Source organism: Pleurodeles waltl, chromosome 4_2 (assembly GCF_031143425.1).
Source record: "Pleurodeles waltl isolate 20211129_DDA chromosome 4_2, aPleWal1.hap1.20221129, whole genome shotgun sequence".
In the NCBI taxonomy this organism is placed as follows: domain Eukaryota; kingdom Metazoa; phylum Chordata; class Amphibia; order Caudata; family Salamandridae; genus Pleurodeles; species Pleurodeles waltl.
This window is the reverse complement of record NC_090443.1, coordinates 285,067,599-285,087,522: the sequence shown is the minus strand read 5'-3', so window position 1 is coordinate 285,087,522 and position 19,924 is coordinate 285,067,599. Positions and strand designations below refer to the sequence as shown.

Below are 19,924 nucleotides of genomic sequence, written 5' to 3'. Positions count from 1 at the left end.
ACAATATTGGGAAGCTTATTAGAAATACCTGATTGGCAAAGAAACGGGTAAACAGGAGGGAGGTGGGTCTGGAGATGCGGAGAATGATAACCCCTAGGTGCTTGCTGTAACGGTCTTATAGTTCCTGGGGGCCTACGGACAGCTGAGGCATAATGCTGGCTAATGTTGGGGGGGGTAGGGGTGGAGATGGGGAAGGGTCCAACTCGAATATCACTGTCATGGTTCGCATTTATTGCCATAGTAAGAGAAGATGTATATAACAGAGTATTCAACTGTGCGAGATATGTAGAAATAGTACTGTGAGACGAACCAATTGCGCTTTCTATTAGGATTGTGTTAAAAAGCAGAAATAAAGAATTAAAAAAAAAAACAAAAAAAAACTTGGGCACCATCACAAAATATGCAGCCACCAGTAATGCCACAAGCACAACAGGTGCTGCTTCAGCAAAATTATCTAACACCCCCAATGGTGATTCCACCTCAGAGAGACAGGGAAGTGTAGTTGTGAGAGGAAGGAATACTTTACAGATTAATTTTGTATGAGATTATGCACAATGGAGGTGCCCGCAGAGCATTTCTATGTGTCCAGTATTGTCAGTGAAACACAGGCAACTCACTGTGACGGTACTTACCAATGACAAAAGGTATGCGTTTTTCATAGATAAAAGGAGCAACTACATCCTTTATTAAAGAAGGGGGGCTACTGATTTCTAACAGATCAATGGACACTCATGGATTCTCTGGGGAAGTAATAAGGGTTCCTTTCACTAAACCAGTGGAGATGAAGTAGAAGGGAGGTACATTGATGGCTGTTTATTATGTTCTCCCGTTGCCCCAGCTACCTTATTAGTAAGAGATCTTATGGCCAAATTAAAAATAACTATTCATTTTGAATCTGATGGTATCATGATTTGTTCAGACCCTGAAGTTTCACCTTCCTGGGTGATGGCAGTAACAGTAAATTCCGCCACTGGTGACCAAAGCAGAGCACAACCTGTTGATATGGAGACATTTACAACAGCGGTGTATACAATCAGCAGAGACACCAGAGTTATTGGGAAAGAGGTTCAGTTACCTAACAAATGTCTTTTTCGGCAGTAAGGGCAAGACTACTGGACGCCTGACACTGAACTAATATTGTAAATAGAGACCTTAGAAATAACACCAATCAATGGTGCTCTGTTACCCAGCGATTAAAATCATGTCACATGGGCATTAATTATTTTAATAGAACCAGGAAAAATGGTTAGGGACATATTGGATGACCAACTGTTCTGTGATGACAATTCTAAGAAAAGAGTTGTGTTTTTTCAAAGTGACATACCATTGAGGACAGTGTTGGAAGTGCGGAGACACACACCAAGAAGAACTTTCGGTTCTGTTAGGGAAGCTGATCTTTTCCAATTACCAGACATTTTATGGACTAAGGGTCCTGAGAATGTAGGCCTTATTAGTACTGCTTCACCATTCCAAATTACATTAAAGGAAAGTGCTATCTTACCCAGAGTGAGACAGTACCCTGTTTCTAACGAAGCAGCCAAATGCATTTCCCCTACTATGCAGCCTCGTTAAAATAAGGAGTAATTTACCATGGAGTGTCTCCTTGCAACACTCCAATTTTCCCGGTTAAGGCGGCTAAGGCAAATACTTGGCGCATGGTTCAAGACCCATGCCCCCGGAACAATGTAGTGGTACCGGAATTTCCTTTAAAAAAAAAAAAAAAAAAAAAAAACATTTATTGCATGAATAAGAAGCAGTTCATTACAAACACTGGGAAGAAGAGAAAGCAGGAAAAAAACCTTACAGTATAACACCAATACAATATATTCAGAATAAAGTGCTTTGTACCTTATTGTTCTTTCCTTCTTTTTTTTTTTCCTTTCCAAATGCACACTATTTCACCAGTGAGCGAAAGTAGTCCGTACACATATTGAATGAGGCAGGGAAAGGAAACACTACCTAGACCTGACCCAGTCCCCGAAGAGCCTCCATATTACCTCCCTCTTGCGTCTAGCCTTCCTCCCCTTCCATTGATTAAGTGCAGTCTCCAAATGATATATAGATAGAAGTCGTCCCAATCCCTGCTGAAATGATGGGAGTTGTGGGTCTAACCATGCAGATGCGACACACAATCGATAAACAGCACTGACATACAAATAACGTTTTTTTGTGGCCCAGTCATTCTTTCTTCCTCTGATACGCCTATAGCCATAATATCTGGTGTAATCTCCACATCATACCTTACCACCTCACTTAAAACCTGTTTGATCTCCCCTTTCAGTGGTTCCAATCTTGTGCAGGTAGCAAACATTTGAGTGATATCTGTCCCAAATACCTGGCATCTCAGACAATGAGCCCTTTCAACCTTACCCATTTAGCTATTTTAGATGGGGTAAAATATAGGTCATATATTGTCTTATAGTACTGTGACTGCAGTCCTGATGAAATTAAAATAGTACACCCAAGTTCAAGGAATTCATAAAATTTAGTGCCTCCACTATTTAAGCTACCTTCCCACTTCTTGCTATATTTCTCGAAGATCATTAGGTTGCTCCGATATGAGTACTGAATATAAAGAGTTTACTGACAGTCGGGCCCCACCTGTTATCATCTCCATGAGTGGGCTTTTTGCAAACCCCTGTGGCCTGCCGTTTTTCTTACCTAAAAAATCTCTTATTTGCAAATATTTAAAAAATTCCCTTTGCTCCAATCCATACCTTTCTTGGTGGTCCTCAAATGTTCTCATCCCAGTTCCCTCATAAAAATCTAAGCTCTGAGCCCCTTGCGAGCTCCAATTGGCAAAGCAGTGATCTTTGAATATCTCTGGAAGAGACGGGTTATTGTGTATTGGCGTATACCGCTTAAACCTACCAAGTCCTGCTTTTTTCCACCAAGGGCTCCAACATTTAAAAGCGGCCACTAAAACCTTGAAACCAACTTTCTTATAATAACTGGGTTCCACCAAAGTCAACAATCCGCCATTAGATATTGGTCCAATTAGAAGCTCGTAAATATTTGGCCGATATCCTACCCCTAGCACGCCTCCTTTGCCTACCATCAGCGGGCGCATATATTGGAAAGCAGCTGGCAGTTAATATAATTTTTAATTTGGTAAAGACCATCCCCCCTTCTCTCTAGGTAAGGACATACATTTACTAGCTCTTCTACTCTTGCCATACGCCCAGATAAATCTTGTAACTAGCTGATCTATTGCTATAAACCATGATTTTTCAAAGACCAGTGGGATTGTCTGAAAGAGATACAGCACCTTAGGTATAAATATAATGTTAATCATATTGCATTGCCCCATTATAGACATGTGCAAGTTGTTACATCTGCTAAAATCTTGTTTAGCTTTCCCTAAAATCGTGTTAAGTTTAGATTAACTATCTTTTCCACAGTGGGGGTAATGTCTATACCTAAATATACTGCGTGGTCCACTTTACGAGTGTCGTGAGAAGTCGTATACTTATTACCCAACAGCTGGGTTTTTTCTCTATTCAATAAATGCCCGGAAAACCCTCCAAACTTACTTGTCTCCTTCTCTATTTCTCTTAGAGCTTCATCCAGGTTAGCTGTTAATACAGCAATATCGTCCACATATGCTAGTATCTTGGTATTCCATCCATACCTATGAACTGGTAAAATTGCTAGGTTGTTTTCCAGCTGCCTGAGCAAGGGATCAATGTACAATGCAAACAACAATGGGGAACATAGAAACCCCGGTCTGGTGCCCGTCCCTATTGGTATACTATTGGATTGCCCTCCCATGAGTTGTATCCGAGCATTCAGATGCACATAAATACCTTTTATTGCCAACAAGAATTTATCTCCCAGACCATACACCTCCAGGATTCTCCACAAATAATCCCAATTAACCCTGTCAAAAGCCTTTTCAGCATCTAATAATGCCACTGCCATAGATTCTTCTGCCACACCAGTTGCATCAAACAGCGTGATGACTCTTCTAGTATGTTCAGTAGTATCCCTCCCAGGGAACAAACCAGTGTTGGTTTGGTATGACTAATTTCTTAATAACAGTAGATAACAGTGATGCAAACATTTTAGAGAAGATCGTAATGTCACTATTTGTTAATGTGATGGGCCTATATGAGCTAGAATTTTGCAGTGTTATCCCCTTTTTAAAAAAGTCTACTATATTGGCAGAAGAACAGCAGGGGGGAGCTTTGCTACCTTTTTTGCACCTGAATAAACAGTTCTAGCATTACAGGCAGCAATAGAGTCTTAAAATATTTATAAAGTTCTAGGGGGGTTGCATCCGTTCCTACGGCTTTTCCAGTGGGAAGTCCCTGAATTGCCTCCTCGAGTTCATCCATGCTGATTCTATCCCCTAATGCCTCCTGTTCCCCCTTCGTGAGATTGCCGACCTCTATACTGCTTAAAAACCTATACATTGCTTGCACATCTATGGGAGGGGAAGCCTTATAAAGTTCTGCATAATACATGCGAAAAACCTCCCCAATACCTTCAGGATCAGAAACAATCCATCCCTGTGGGTCTTTTAATTTCTCGGATAGTACTAGCAGCTGCCTTATGGCATCCCGTACCGCCAATAGGCAGCCTGCCTTCTCACTATATTCGCAACATTCAGAGCACCTTGAGAGGTATCTTTCCACCACTTTTTTTTGCTTAGGTCTCATTAATTGCTGCATTTGCAATACCAATCTTCTGTAAGACAGTATTCACCTCCATGCCCCCCTCAATAACTAAGGTAAGTTGACTTTCTGCCTCTTTGAGCTTTAAATATGCTTCCTTAATCTGACTTTGGGTATGCCTCTGCCTTCTAAGACTGAAACTCAAAGTTTTTCCTCGTATCCCTGCCTTTAAAGTGTCCCATACAATCTCCACTGGAGCAGTCCCCCTATTAATTTCAAGAAATTCCTTCAGCCATATGTTCACATGGTGTTGGTATTCTGTATCATTAAGAAACCCTCTCTTGAAGGTACACCCCCTCCTATTACATTTAAAGCTCTCCATATTTATTTCTAATATTAGCGGATTATGGTCTGACATAAACTGTGGATATATTTCCATACATGCCCCTGTTAACAATTCGGGGTAAATAAAAAAGTAGTCTAATCGGGCCAATTTTACATGTGGAACTGAATAGTACGTGTACCTAGGGTCTGGTGCACAAAGTTTTGGCCAAACATCCACCAATTCTATTACTTTTTGCAAACTACAGAGAGCTTTATATACTCTAGGTTTACGTCCATAATATCTATTGGGACTGGTACCCATTAGATCTTTTAGACTATCCCAAGGGCCATCAAAATTCAAATCTCCACATACTATATAGGGGGCTGGCCACTCCACTAACTCTACTAATATAAAATCTAACACCGATGGATCATCCATCACTGTGCCATAAAGGGAGAATAAGGTAATACATCCTTTACTATGATGACACTCTGCCAAAACCCATCTTCCGTATTTATCTGCAATCCATTTTGTGAACTTATATTTCCTACTGCCAGCTAGTATAGCAACCCCTTTGGTCTTAACATTCTGTTCGGTGCATATCACTACCTTCATCCCTAAGGAATCTAAGATAGATCTACTGCAATACTCCACATGTGTCTCCTGCAGGAAGTATATATATCTGCCCTTAGTGTTTTCAAATCTTCAGCAATTTTTCGCCTTTTCTGGGGGTTATTTACCACACATAAATTTATAAATGCAATTCACATCTTAGCCATTTACCCATCGCCTCTCATCTATTACCCTTAGGCACATATAGTTTTAAATAGTCGTAAACATTTTACCATTTCTGGCTACCACCTTCTTATACCATACATGGCACTTCCGCATTCTTTGTCTTTTGTTCTTTACCTTTTCTCCTTTGCAATTTCCTCATCCCTCTTCATCCCCTGCAATAGTAAATTCCCGTTCATCCTTTTTCTTTTTTAATGACTGCCATCTGTCCCAACCCTACCCCCTTGTCTCCCCCACCCTTCCACTGCAACCCTCCCCTCCCCAACCCCCCCAACCATTGGAGCAATCAGACCCCCACCGGCCTGAATGATGGTCTCCCTAACTGCTGTCCACAGCCCCCCTCCCCCCGATCGGGCTGTGCTCCCACCAAATGTGTTAACACCCTTCCTCATTGCAAATTAGGGTTCTTTGTCTCTGCTCAGGTTTCAATGGATTCTGTAAATTCAGTTCATTCAGATACTCCTTTGCTTGAATCTCGGACGTAAATACTCTAATTTTCCCCTTGATTATTATCTTCAACTGTGCTGAGGCCAACAAAAAGGCCTCCCCCTATGTCCTGATAAGGCTTAATCAGTTGTTGCAGCCTCCATCTGCGCTCTACAGTAACATGGCAGTAATCTGGTTGGGTAAAAAAGGTAAGGTTGTCAGTACAACGTGGGACATCCAGGCGGGCCTTTTCAAAGGCAGCTTGTCTTAACAGATAGTTACCAAAGAAAACGAATATGGCACTTGGATGTTTAAATTCAGGATTGTGTTCTCTCGCTCGTCTAATCAGTGGGAATTTATGGACCATTTGAATTTCTGCCTCCCAATCCCATTTTGTGAGCTCTGGAAAAGCATTGCGTAGAAGACTGATCATAAATATCCTGATATTAATAAGCTCCGCCCCTTCTTCTATACCTGAGAAAAGCAATTTCCAGTAGTTCCTGATCCATTTATCATCCTGACAAATATTTCTCAGGATGCTAAGTACGTTTCCATTATTGATCTGAAGACTGCTTCTTTAACATCCCTCTCCAACCAGAGAGTCACTATTTGGCAGCATTCCCTTATCGAGGGACTCAGTATCTGTATTCTCATTTGTCCCCAAAGCATTATGGTGGTCATTCTGACCCTGGCGGTCTTTGACCGCCAGGGCGGAGGACCGCGGGAGCACCGCCGACAGGCCGGCGGTGCTCCAATGGGGATTCCGACCGCGGCGGTAAAGCCGCGGTCGGACCGGCACCACTGGCGGGGTCCCGCCAGTGTACCGCCGCCCCATTGAATCCTCCGCGGCGGCGCAGCTTGCTGCACCGCCGCGGGGATTCCGACCCCCCCTACCGCCATCCAGATCCCGGCGGTCGGACCGCCGAGATCCGGATGGCGGTAGGGGGGGGTCGCGGGGCCCCTGGGGGCCCCTGCAGTGCCCATGCCACTGGCATGGGCATTGCAGGGGCCCCCGTAAGAGGGCCCCTACATGTATTTCACTGTCTGCTGCGCAGACAGTGAAATACGCGACGGGTGCAACTGCACCCGTCGCACAGCTTCCACTCCGCCGGCTCGATTCCAAGCCGGGTTCATCGTGGAAGCCTCTTTCCCGCTGGGCTGGCTGGCGGTCTGAAGGCGACCGCCCGCCAGCCCAGCGGGAAAGTCAGAATTACCGCCGCGGTCTTTCGACCGCGGAACGGTAACCTGACGGCGGGACTTTGGCGGGCGGCCTCCGCCGCCCGCCAAGGTCAGAATGAGGGCCTATGAGTCCTTGAGTATTTTTAACAGAGTGGTAAAAAACGACTGGTCAAATTTTCAGTGCGACAGTACCTTGTTGCAATATGTCATGACATACTGATTTGTAGTACTACCAAGCACCAGTGTAGCAAGGACACTATGGTCCTCATTATGAACACGGCGGTAAAAACCGCTGTGTTCATGCTGACGGTCAAAACACTGACCACCAGCGTCCCCGGATCCCTGCCGGCCGTATTAGGAACATTCCTGTGGGCCGGCGGGCGGAACACGGAAGGCCTGGCTGGGACATTGATGGCGGCTCCACATGAAGCCGCCACCAATGCCTCTGTGCGGCGGGTGCAGCTGCACCCGTCACACAGATCACTGCCCGAAAATCGTACATTCCAGCATCATGAGATGGAGGAGGAGAGCTTTTCTTAAGTCAGATGGAAGCCCTGTTATGCACAGAAAACTCTTAGAAGCCCTAATAAAGGCACTTGTACTATCGCAGGTGGTGGCAGTTGTGAAGTGCGCAGCACATACCAGTGGACAGGATTTTGTGCCTTGGGATAATGCACTAGCAGATTGGGCAGCTAAAGATGCACCTAGGCGCACCTCCCACTTGTGCCAGTGGCATCACAACATGTCCCTGTCTTGGTAGGTCAGACTGCCTCACCGCCAGAGTCTGAATCTAATTCTATCACAGTCAATGATATGCCACATTTTGTTGAGACAGCGCATTCACAGCGAACTGCAGGAAGCTGCTCATCAACTTAAAAAACAGTTATCAGAGGACAGAGGATGTACCCAGTCAGGGAACTACCTAATACATAGACAACTACCTACAGGTAAGCCCAGTGATGCCACAGGTCTTACTTATAAATGCTCTTGATCAGTTGCATTTACCAGCTCATACTTCAAGATATCATTTGTCTATGCAAAGACAACATGACTGGTTTGTTCCTAATCTGCACGACATACTTACTATGTACCTTTATAAGTGCATTGTATGCCAGCAGTATCCTTCTAATCCCACACTGAAAGTAATAAATTCCACCATTTCACGACCACAAGAACCCTTTAAAGCTCTTCACATGGACTTTGTGGACAGGTAGGTTTATATAGCTATGGTCTGCACTTTTTCCTGATGGACTGAAGCAGGAGAACACATTCACTGTGATGCTAAATCAGCAGCTACCTTTCTAATTCAGGAAGTAATTCCACAATGGGGAATTACAGATGGGATAAGATCTGACAATGGCACCCATTTTGTCAACATAATATTAATGTATATTACAACACAGTTAGTGATAAAGCATAAGTTGTCCTCTGTGTACCACCCTCAAAGTAATGGCATTGTTGAGTGCCTAAACAGGCTTTTGAAGAGTAAGATCAGTAAGGTATGTGCTACACTGCATAAGAAATGGCTATATTGCCTACCATTGACACGATTTTCCCTTAGGAATACACCTAGTTCTGTTCATTACTTGACGCCCAATCAGATAGTGACAGGGAGATTTATAAATGCGTAAGTCCCTGCCACCAGAAGTAATGTACAGGGAGAAAGCTCTGCAGAAATTCTAAATGATGAAATGCATGTGTATCTTTCTGAAAATCGCAAAGTTCATTTCTAAACAGGTAACTAAGGAAAAGGAGAAGTGCGCTAATGTTGAAGTCCACCTCCCAGTTGTACACATAGGAGTCAAAGTTTTTGTGACAAATTTCATTCATAAATGGAGAGAGCCAAGCTTCCATGGACCCCTATCAACCTCAAGGTGGATGGCAGAAAATCCTGGATTTGCCACACTCACATACATCTAAGTCCTGCATCTCATTAAGACTTATGAACAATGTAAATGGGACAACGGGGGGGGAGAGATTGTCATTGTAAAAATGCTCTCCACCACCTCTGCATTTGGACAATTCTTTTTTGAAAGAATATCACAAAAGATATGTATTTTTGATTTATTTGTTTCTCTTTAGTCTCTCAATGCTATCCGTTCTATTTTTCTACAACAATTAGTTCTTTAGTCATAATATTTTATATGTTCGGAGGGGACTTTCTTATTTTACTAATGTGACCGGTATTGCCGATACTCACTTGTTAGAAAATATGTGGTATCGGCATATGTTAGACATAGGTTCGGAAAATACTAATGAGTCTTGTTTTGTGGGATCCCTAATTCCTCATGCTACTGGATGAGATAGGCTATATTTAACAAGAGAAGGGTCCCTAGGTACAGCCTTACATTTATTACATCTTTATTTATGTAGGATTAAGGCTCATATGCAGTTGACACATGTTAAAGTAGCACGCTTCTTAGTTAAAGCCAAAACATATGATTCTTTAGCAGAAGTGTCGCACATTCTCACAGACAGACAGGACATCAAAGAAGAGATATTACGCATGAAGGAGTCACGTTGTCCTACTACTGCAGATGGATTTAAATGGTCCTAGATCTAGGTTTTGCATGAGTAACTCGCCCGCCCACTGAGTGTAACACTTATTTAGTACATCCTTTTCCCCCCAGATTATGGGGGTTATTCTAACTTTGGAGGAGGTGTTAATCCGTCCCAAAAGTGACGGAAAAGTGACGGATTTACCACCAGCCGTATTACGAGTCCATTATATCCTATGGACCTCGTAATACGGCTGGTGGTATATCCGTCACTTTACCGTCACTTTTGGGACGGATTAACACTCCTCCAAAGTTAGAATAACCCCCTATGTCTGTAGGCCAGGATTTAGAGTTATCGCCTCAGTGATTGCCCACGGTCAATATCATTCCTGATATCAAATTTCCTTGTAGAGATATATCATTTTGGTAAGGTATTGGTGTTAGTCAGGATGCGATAGGGAAGTGTACACGTATCTGGGATGAAGATATTACGCATCAATCAACAGAACAGTGAATCCTCAGACTGTCATTAGACTAACTTCTGTTTCTTCATGCTTCAGAAGAAACAGCACTGTTGATGTGGCCCAAATAATTAGTTGTAAGATTACAACAAATAACAGCGACATGCAGGGGGGGCAACTCCAACCTCACTGACTATTACTGGCAGTGTGGAGGACTACTGTATTCCCACGTGCTGGCCTCTACTCCATTGTGACTTTGCACTCTCCGGTTTTGATTATTCCTGGAATTCATCTGACAAATTTGCTTGAACACCCCATGAGCCATCCAACGGCCTTGCTGCACCATAATCGAAGGAAAAGAACTGCAGAGTATTAGGGTACAAGTACTTGGAGTGACATTCCTCAGGAGTATCATGTTCAATCACAGATATTTTTTGGAAGTATTCTGCAGTATGTTCAGGCCAAAGCAACAGATCAATGGTTGAAGATAGCCTGATGGAAACTTCTTAAGACTAACAAGGATAGGTTCAACACTGTTAGGAAAGAGCAGCGTGTGATGAGGATAAGGGTGATACAGCACCGCTACGTTCGTGACCTTATGACGGCCATGCAAGGAAGAATATTTAAATTAAGAGGAACAGTGTGTCGTACCTTTATTCCAGCACACAATGCAGATAATGGAACTTTCGAAACACACAGAGAGAGAAATTGGGAGTGGGGGGATAGATGGAGAACACAACCGTACTCAACTCCCAGAAGTCTACACAAAAACACAAATGAGAGTACGGGGTTCTTGTACCGGGGGCAGGTCAGTAGTGTAACATTTGTAGCACTATGCCCCTCGTAAACCTCAACTGGAGGTGGGACAACAGTGGATTCTGGTGTGTGGGATGAAAAAAGGGGAATTTCCTTTACGGACTAGGTGGTCTCACACACTCAATGGTGTCATGCTTCATCATATGACCACCTAGCCCCACCCAGGTAGGGCAGTGCCACCTGGGCGGACTCAACCTCCCTGTTAAAGGAACAGGAGGGAGTGCGTAAATCAATTCTGGTTCTGGAAAAGGGGATCCAGTTAGACTAGGAAATAAAAACACCTAAACAGATACCAGTGTGTGTATTTTAATAGAAGGTTCTGTCTGGTGTGATTAAAAAGAAGACTGGGACACCAAGTGAGAGCAATGACTCACTGGGTCTCCTATCTAAATGGAAAAAGCCGACATATTTCTGCCCACAACGAGGAGCTGGAGGGTCTCAGGGCATTCATCAGGGCGAAGGATCCCTGCTATACATGCTAAGTAATTATTAGTAATCAAGAAATATAATAATAAATATCACCCGAACGGGCGGGGGGCCTACCTTGCCAAGGGAATACCTGGGGGGACCCTATCACTAGAGGCTACTAGCCTCTGGTGTCCTGGAGAGGGAGCGTCCCCTTATAGTCAGACTTGCATCAAAGGCGGGCGCTCGCTCTGCGCCTAGACCGACCTCTCGACAGGACCGCTTGCATGGAACTTTATCAGAAGTGATACAGACATTGCACAATCTACCCCCCAAAAAAATGGTAGATGAAGGAGGTGCCCCAAATAATTGGTTTAGTGGGTGGTTGACATTACTGCCATCTTGGATGTCGGGACTGCTCGGAGCTTTGATTCCATCTATTGTACAATTATTATTAATATATTGTGTTATACAGTTGATTCTAGCATGTTGTAAAAGAGTAGGTGCTAAGGTGGGAGTGAAGTTTCGAATTAGGACAAAAAAAAAGTATGGTAGATTCTCAGGTTACTGTGTATCACGTAGTGCCAAATGAAGATCAAGGCTTGGATTCAATAGTTGAAGTATCAACTAGAGGGGGGAATGTTACAGGAAACGTAGAAAACGCACATGAAAATATAATGCAACGGACATTGCCTTAAAGTGCTTCGCATATGTATGACATAAAAACACTGCAGGCCCAAATCCAATACTGACTGGAATAAGGTGAAAAGTTCATTTGAGGACACTGAAATAAAAAACCTGAAAATACTGCAGTTAAAAGCTAACTTGTATTTAGCAAACATGTACGTATTTACAATTTTAGGCATACAGGGTCACTGGCACATACTTTGTGTTTCCAAATAGACTGTAAACCCTATTAGACAATGAGTACAGGACATCTAATCAGTTCAGACTACAAGGGGGTCTTAGAGTTACCATGATAAGGCACACAATGTATTAAGATTGTATATGCTGTAGAAATGTATGTATTCAAGAGTGAAGAATGGTTTATTTGGTCGATAATTGTTAAAGTCACAAGTGAAGAATGTGTAAAAGATTAGCTTAGAGTTAAGGGGTTATGGGTCGCAGGTGTTCAAATGTTTTTCTGTTTCAATCCATGACTGGACAGTCAAGCAGTTACTGTCTTGTAAGAAAGCATTGTATAATATTGTATAAAAAATGGTGTCTGTACCAAAGCGATTTGAGACCAGCTGCCTGTCTGTGTGAGCAGGGTTGCTCTCCCTGTCAGCAGAAAAGGGCTGTCTTTTCATTGCGACAGAAGAATGTCATTTTTTCCCCATTTTTAAGTTCTTCTTTAACCTGCAACAGTCCCCACCCAAACCCCAGCTTGCTGCTCCGGCCCCCCTCCTCTATGCCATATATTGTCCACGTCGATGCCCACTCTCCCTCATTACAGCCCTGTGTGGCCGTTGTTCTGGCACTGACCGTCCCGCCTGCCCTGAACAGTTAGCTTGCTGCCTCATCCACCTTCTGTTGTCCGGGTCCATGCAGCAGCTCCCTTCCCTCCTGCCCTGCATGGTCCGACATACTGCCACTGCCCTTCATTTAGCTTGATATCCCTGCCCTCTGTTGCCCAATTGGTGTGTTATGATTCCAGTGCCCCTCCCACCTGCCCTCCATGGTCACCTTGCTGCTCCTGCCCTGTCCCTTTGCCCACTGCCCTCCGTTTTCCATTTGCAGGCCCCTATCCCCTCCCTCCTAACATGTCTGGTCTGCTGTCCTGCCCCTGCCCCCTCCCTCCTGACCTTCATGGTCCGTTATGCTGCAACTGTCCCTCCTGTTTGTCCGAATGGTCAGCTTGATGCCCCTGCTTCTTTACCCGCTGCTCTCTGATGTCCATGTGCATGGCCCTGTCCCCTCCGTATTGCTTTACATGGTTTGTTGTGCTGCACTGCCTTCCTGCTTGCCCTGTGTGGTGTATTGTGTTGCTGCAATCCCTGAAACCTGCCCTGTAGGGTCAGTCTGGTGCCCCTGCCTATCTCTCTCCTATCCTCTGTTAGCCGAGTCCATTTCCTAACCCCATTCCTCCAGCCTTCCATGATCCAATGTACTATACTTGCAAACATTTTGAACTGGGTAAGAGGGAGATTTTAATTTATTTTAAACCTGAGGAACTGATTTTTTCCACAGACTTACATTGCAAAAGAGGAAATTGTACACAGGATTCAGATAAAATAAATCCCATTTGGGTTTACAACATCTGAAGTCTCCTGCCTGAATCCAGTCTGTTAGCATGTATGGCTGTACTGCCACTGCCTCTTTTTTCTGCCCTCATAGTCTGCTATAATGCCACAGCCATTTTTGTCTGTCCTGCATGGTTGGTTTGTTGCCCCTGCTCCCCCTTCCTCCTGACCTCCATGGTTCATTGTGCTGCCACTAACCCTCCCTCCTGCTCAGCGTGATCAACTTGTTGCCTCTTCAACCTCCTCCGGACCCTCAATTATCCAAGTTCATGCCGCTGACTGCTGTCTCCTCACAGTATTCTAATGAACAACCAGATTGCTCACATTCTATATTTATTTAAAAAGTGTGGCACGTCTGACGTCATCTTGATGTAATCAAAATTAATGCCTAAAGAATTTCCTTAAGAAATTATGAGAATGAGAGGGTCTTATTTCCGTAGAAATTAAGGTTAGTGCTCTATGAGGACATATTGTCTGAGTTCTCAAATATTGACAAAGCACTTTCAAATTATTTGCTATCTTTATGTTTTTTTTAATCGAGTTGATCACTTGATTATATGTTTCACTTAGGGGAGAGAATGTGGCGCCACCTTCAGAACTGCAGACTTTGCAACCGGTGAACCAGGCTTGAGTTTCGACGTCAGCTCAAAATCCTGTGGTTCTGGGCAAATCACTTAATCTCACCATGCCTAAAAACTAAAATGAATGTGTCCTTGTGAAATGTTAACTGATCCTCATGTAAAGCACTCCAATACCTTTGGATCAAGTCTGCGCTATATAAAACTGCAAAAAAGAGAAAATTGAGGTGTTTTGCACACTTCTGTCATCGGGCTATACTTGGGTTACATTTGGGTGATATTAGTCATTCAGGCTCTTTTTTTTTCCGGTGGCCATCTTGGGAGACTTGGTATGAATTTCCTTTATTTCTACATTTACTGCAATATCCTCAGTAGAAAATGCTTTCAGTTTTCAACTTCGATTCCATTAAGATGGCGTTCAGATGTGTCACACGTTTGGCACAAATTCAGAATGTTAGCACTCTATTTGCTCATTAGAACATGGTAGCAAAGCCACTGATCACCAGGAAGTTAAGTGGCAGTCTGCTGCTGGTGTTGAAAGTGCATGTTTCAGCCTGCATGTCAGAATGCTTTAAGAAAATAGAAAGGGAAGGTATTGGGGAACTCACTTAAAAAGTGTCCTGATTTTTCTTTCTACAGCACTTACCATAATTTCTATGACAAAATGAGCCCCCCACTTTGCTCCTTCCTAAATTAAATGCTTTAAGATTTACCAGTTTGGTTCAGTCAAGATGGCTTCAGGTGTAAAACACTTGTCATAAGTAAGACTTATAGCACTCTAATTGTTCTTTATAACACTCTGGGAGGCTGCAGTAGAAGACAAGAGTATCAACTGAGAGGCTGCTCCTGTTGGAAGTTTTTCCTCATATGGCTGAGAAAGATAGTGTGAATTAACAGAAAATATGCTCTCATTTTAGCTTTTGGAGCACCTTCAAAAACCTCTATTGGAAAAGTGTGAGAAAACGTTTTCTCTCAATCATGATTTATGAAATCCCCGCAGGGCAAAATCACCTTAGAACCCACCACAATTCATAAGATTAGCATGGTAAAATGAACAAATGATTTATATTGTAGCTACATTTTATCAACCTTTATACGTTAACATTTTTGTGACCCTCAAAAATAAATAAGTTACTTACCTGTAACTGTAGTCCTCCTGTATTGGAAGCTTTCATAGATTCACATGCTTGAATACTTCCCCATCGTCGAGATGGGAGTCCCCGGTGGAATGTATAACATATGCCTAAATGTATGCCTACATTACATGTATTAGGCCTAAGTTGAGCAACCTAACACAGTCATTTTATAAAATAGACCCACCCAAACTCAAAACTGAACCAATCACATTGTCCCACTCCATAGAACCTCCTGTGAGGAACTGCCTTCCCTCAGATTTCCCACCGCACGTCATGCTGAGGAGTCTAACTCTGCTCAAAAAGTTTTCTCTCAGAAGCTTATTCCCTAGAATTTGAAGTTTCTTTACTTCTTTGATGCTTCAAACTGGCTCCCGTATCAGAGACACCAAGAAAGGGCATTTTTAGAACCTGTACCTCCTGTCTGAAGAAAAGATTATATGTGGATGATCCACAGGAGGATTGCATTTACTGCTTATAACCAAGTCATAAGACCAAGGACTGCAAAATATGTAGAATGTTTTCTACAAAGACTTTATAAGACAGAGGGTTGTCTGCTTTTGTGACTTCAGAAAGGTAAGGCTGGCCATTCAGCCTCCGCCGAGGACAGTGCCTCTTCCTCTATCTCTGTTTCAAAAACGCCTGACAAAAGGAAGCATGAGGGCTCAGATATTGAGGCACCACTTCAAAAGATTTCACAGAAGTTATCCGAGGGCTCTTCAAAAATCCGCAGCACTGCAGAGAAGACCAGGGACTCCTATCTCGACGACAGGGAAGTATTCAAACATGTGAATCTATGAAAGTTCCAATACTGTAACTGCCATTCACTACAATTCGATTCAATGGGGTGCTATCATGTATATTGGTCCAAAGATGGCTGCCAGCACTTCCTGTTTGAAGTGCTGACAGCCAATCAGATCTCACCATGAGATCTGTGCTTAGGCTCCACCCAGATAAACACATTTCTTTTTCATGTATTATCTTACAAACTACTTAACGGATTTACACCAAATAAAAAATAATGGGCTTTCTAGACCAATAGCTACCTTCCAGCCCAATGTTGTGTAATTCCGTCCAGCGGTTTGGGCTGTAGTTAGGTTCAAATCACTACGGGAATTAACACGGAAAAGTACTTTTTGTTTACTCCCCTTTTTCTCTGCCCCTGCTCAACGAATCATCCTGATGCTTTCCATGCCCAACAAGACCCAACAAGATACTTTTTTGGGAAAATTTCATGAAGATTTGCCAAGTCAAAAAAAGCATTTTCCAATGGAAACTAGGTCCTAATTATAACTCCTTACTGCCAGTAGGGACGTTATAGCTATTAAATAGAATTTTAAAAAACAGAGAAATTCACTTAAAAAACAACGGTAACCGGGACGCAATAGTTAGGCACACATTTTAAATGAACCAAACCATAGAAATTCACCTGTTAAGCGTTATCTTAAGTAACTATAACTCGTGCCCCTGCCATGAACAAATTTTACCTCAAACATTTTACTGCAAATATTACATTGATCTTATTAGTGATATTATCAAAGAAGCCATGAGTGCCATAATTTAAGGCGAGGGCATGAGTAATAGTTACCTTAGGGCATGAGTTTCTATGGTTTGGTAAGTTTAAAATGTGAGCCAAACTATAACATCCCTGTAACCTTTGGTCTTCTGCTGGCAGACCCTGCAGCCAATCCCTCTAACCACCCAACCCCATGGAGGGATTTGGCCCCGGCCTGTCTCTCTGGGTGCGAGAATAGGAGTGAGAAGGTGTATTTGGGGGTGAGATTATGTGCCTTGATGTGAGAGTGGGTGCATCAGTGTGTTAGTGGGTGTGTCAGTGTGGGCCTGTGAGTAGGTGCGTGAGAGTTTCAATGGGTCTGTGAGTCAGAGTGTGAGAGGGTCTGTGAGTAGATGCATGTCTGTCGGGTGTGAGAGAGGTTGAATCAGTGTCTTAGTGGGTGTGTCAGTGTCTCTGTGGGACCGTGAGTGGCTGCATGAGGGTTTCAGTGGGTGTGACAGGGTGAGTAGATGTGTGTGTCTGAGTAGGTCTGTGAGTGGGTGCGTGAGAGGGTGAGTGCACAAGGTTCTAAGTGGGTCTGTGAGTGGGTGCATGAGTGTCTCTGAGTGGGTGAGTGAGTAGGAGAAGGAGATTGAAAGAGAGAAAGAGCGAAGGAGAGAGATAGACAGATTTTTAGGCTTTGATGAAGGATATCCTTAGAATGAGATATTTCTGCATAAACTGAAAAGAAAAATGTATTTGTCAGTTAAAAAGAGTAAGATCACTTTTTAGTATGAACCATAAACTTTTAAAGTTTAAAAGAAACGAAAATAGGGAAATTACCCCAGATACACCTGGACTAGAACCCTCAACTTTCAGTTTGAGTGTCTGAGCCCTTAAACATTATGCGACAGGTGACTGCTTAGTATGCTTTCAGTATTTGCAAGGAGAGACCATTGCACTGACCATCTCTCACTTCCATCCCACGATGGGATGGGGGGCTGGGAGAAAGGGGGGGGAGAGAGAGAGAGAGAGAGAGAGAGAGAGAGAAGGGGGGATAGAGAGAGCGAGGGAGACAGAGAGAGAGAGAGAGAGAGACAGAGAGAGAGAGACAGAGAGAGAGAGAGAGGGGGAGAGAGAGAGAGAGAGAGAGTGTGAGTGTGAGTGTGAGTGTGAGTGTGTGTGTGTGTGTGTGTGTGTGTGTGTGTGTGTGAGACAGGACTGCGCGGGAAGCCTGAAAGCCCCTGCATTCATGCCAGCTCCCCACATCCTGTGGGAACCGGTACTGCTCCCCCAAGCAGGGAGCTGCTTTTAATATGAGCTCCCTGCTTGCAGAAGCAATGTTTTCATTTGTCTTCCCCGCACGCTTAGTTGCGCGCAGGGAAGATAGATGAACTCTGCTTTATGCGAGGGAGAGCTGTTTGACAGCTCTCTCTTGCAGAAAGCAGACTTTGTTTGGTTTTGCTTGGGGGGAGTTGTCAGCTCCCACCAAGCAAAAGCAAACAGCTATGACCCAGGGGTGGGCACCCCAGGACATAGCAGGATATGGCCCTGGAGGGTGGCGGTCCCCAAGGCCGTCTGTGACTCCTCGATGGGGACGCGCAGCCCTCCTCCAACAACCTTTGCCTCGGAGAGCTAGTGGTCCCCGGACCCCCTTCACTTTTTTACTGTAGCCCTGGCGGGTGGCGGTCCCAGGAGCTGTGGGAGGCCATACAGCCCCACGCATTGAATTTGATGATAGCCCCCGGGGGGTGGTGGCCCCGGGGCAGTAAGGGGGGCCACGCAGACAGCACCCTCCTGTATTCAACTAGATAATAACCCCGTGGCGTTCCCCAGGGCTGCAGTGGCGGCCATGTGGCCCCCCGGATTGAACTGGATTTAAGCCCCAATGAGGTGGTGGTCCCCGGGGCTGAGGGGGGCCATGTGGCCCCCCCTGCATGAAAATTGATTTAAGTCCCAGGGAGGTGGCGATCCCAGGGGATGCAGAGGGGCCGGGTGTCCTCCCGCACACAATTCTTTTTCTCCCCCGGGCAGGTTTTGGGACCCCCTTTTGTCTGATCCCCCGCTTAGCGGATCACCCCGAAACTTTCCAGATAGCAGCTAAAGTGACCACTCTTTTTTTTTCAATTGTGTGAAGATTCATCAAACAGCACCAAGTTATTAGCAAAACAAAATACTTATTCTACAGAAACTAGGACCTAACTATAACTCCCTAGTTTCAACCATCACTAGGTTTTTAAAAAAAAATATATATGTGTGTGTATGTATATATATAAACCACAGTTCTTTCCCTTCACAGCAATTGTTGGAACACGCTCTTGGTGGTGTTACAAGTGATTTTAATATGTCAAAAACAGAAAAACAACCCTTACGCGTTTAGGTCTTGCAACCTTGATCACAGGAATACTGTTTGTGCAGTGCTCACCATTTTATACATTTACAAGTTGTCCTTTTTCCATTTTACTACAAAACAATATTTCTGGTCTGTGTGCTTCTCATCATTAATTTTTAACTGTTTCCCCAGTGTAATTTCCTGTATAAAAAAGAAACCAATTATTTGACATATCACGTGTTTTCTAAGCACAAACATTAAAGTTCATGCGGAGGCAAATTAAAAGTGCTGAATATGTTTTGCAATTGTGAGTTCACTTCATTCGAACACTCCCATCATCCGTAGTGGTTCCTCAATGTGCATTCTGGGTCTCGCAGTTTCTATATAGGGCAAACCCCTTCCCACAGTTTGTTTGGGATTTCCATTCCTGTTTTGTTGTGTGCCCAATTCTTACTGCCAGTTGTCCTGACTCCATGTCTCTTACTTTTTGCTGAGTTTGAATTACCAAGTTAAGCAAACCTTATATTGAATTTTTGCAGTTGTAGATTAGAATAAGATTGCTGACACTATTTTGTTGTATATGTAAAGTGAACATTTACAAAGGATTTATTTTTGCAATATA

General features: G+C 43.7%; 1 protein-coding gene across 1 annotated transcript in view; it reads right to left on the bottom strand.

Moving 5' to 3' along the window:
• SLC25A17 (solute carrier family 25 member 17) overlaps nucleotides 1–19,924 on the bottom strand; it is a 329,224-nt gene that overhangs the window by 101,647 nt on the left and 207,653 nt on the right. The window lies entirely within an intron of this gene.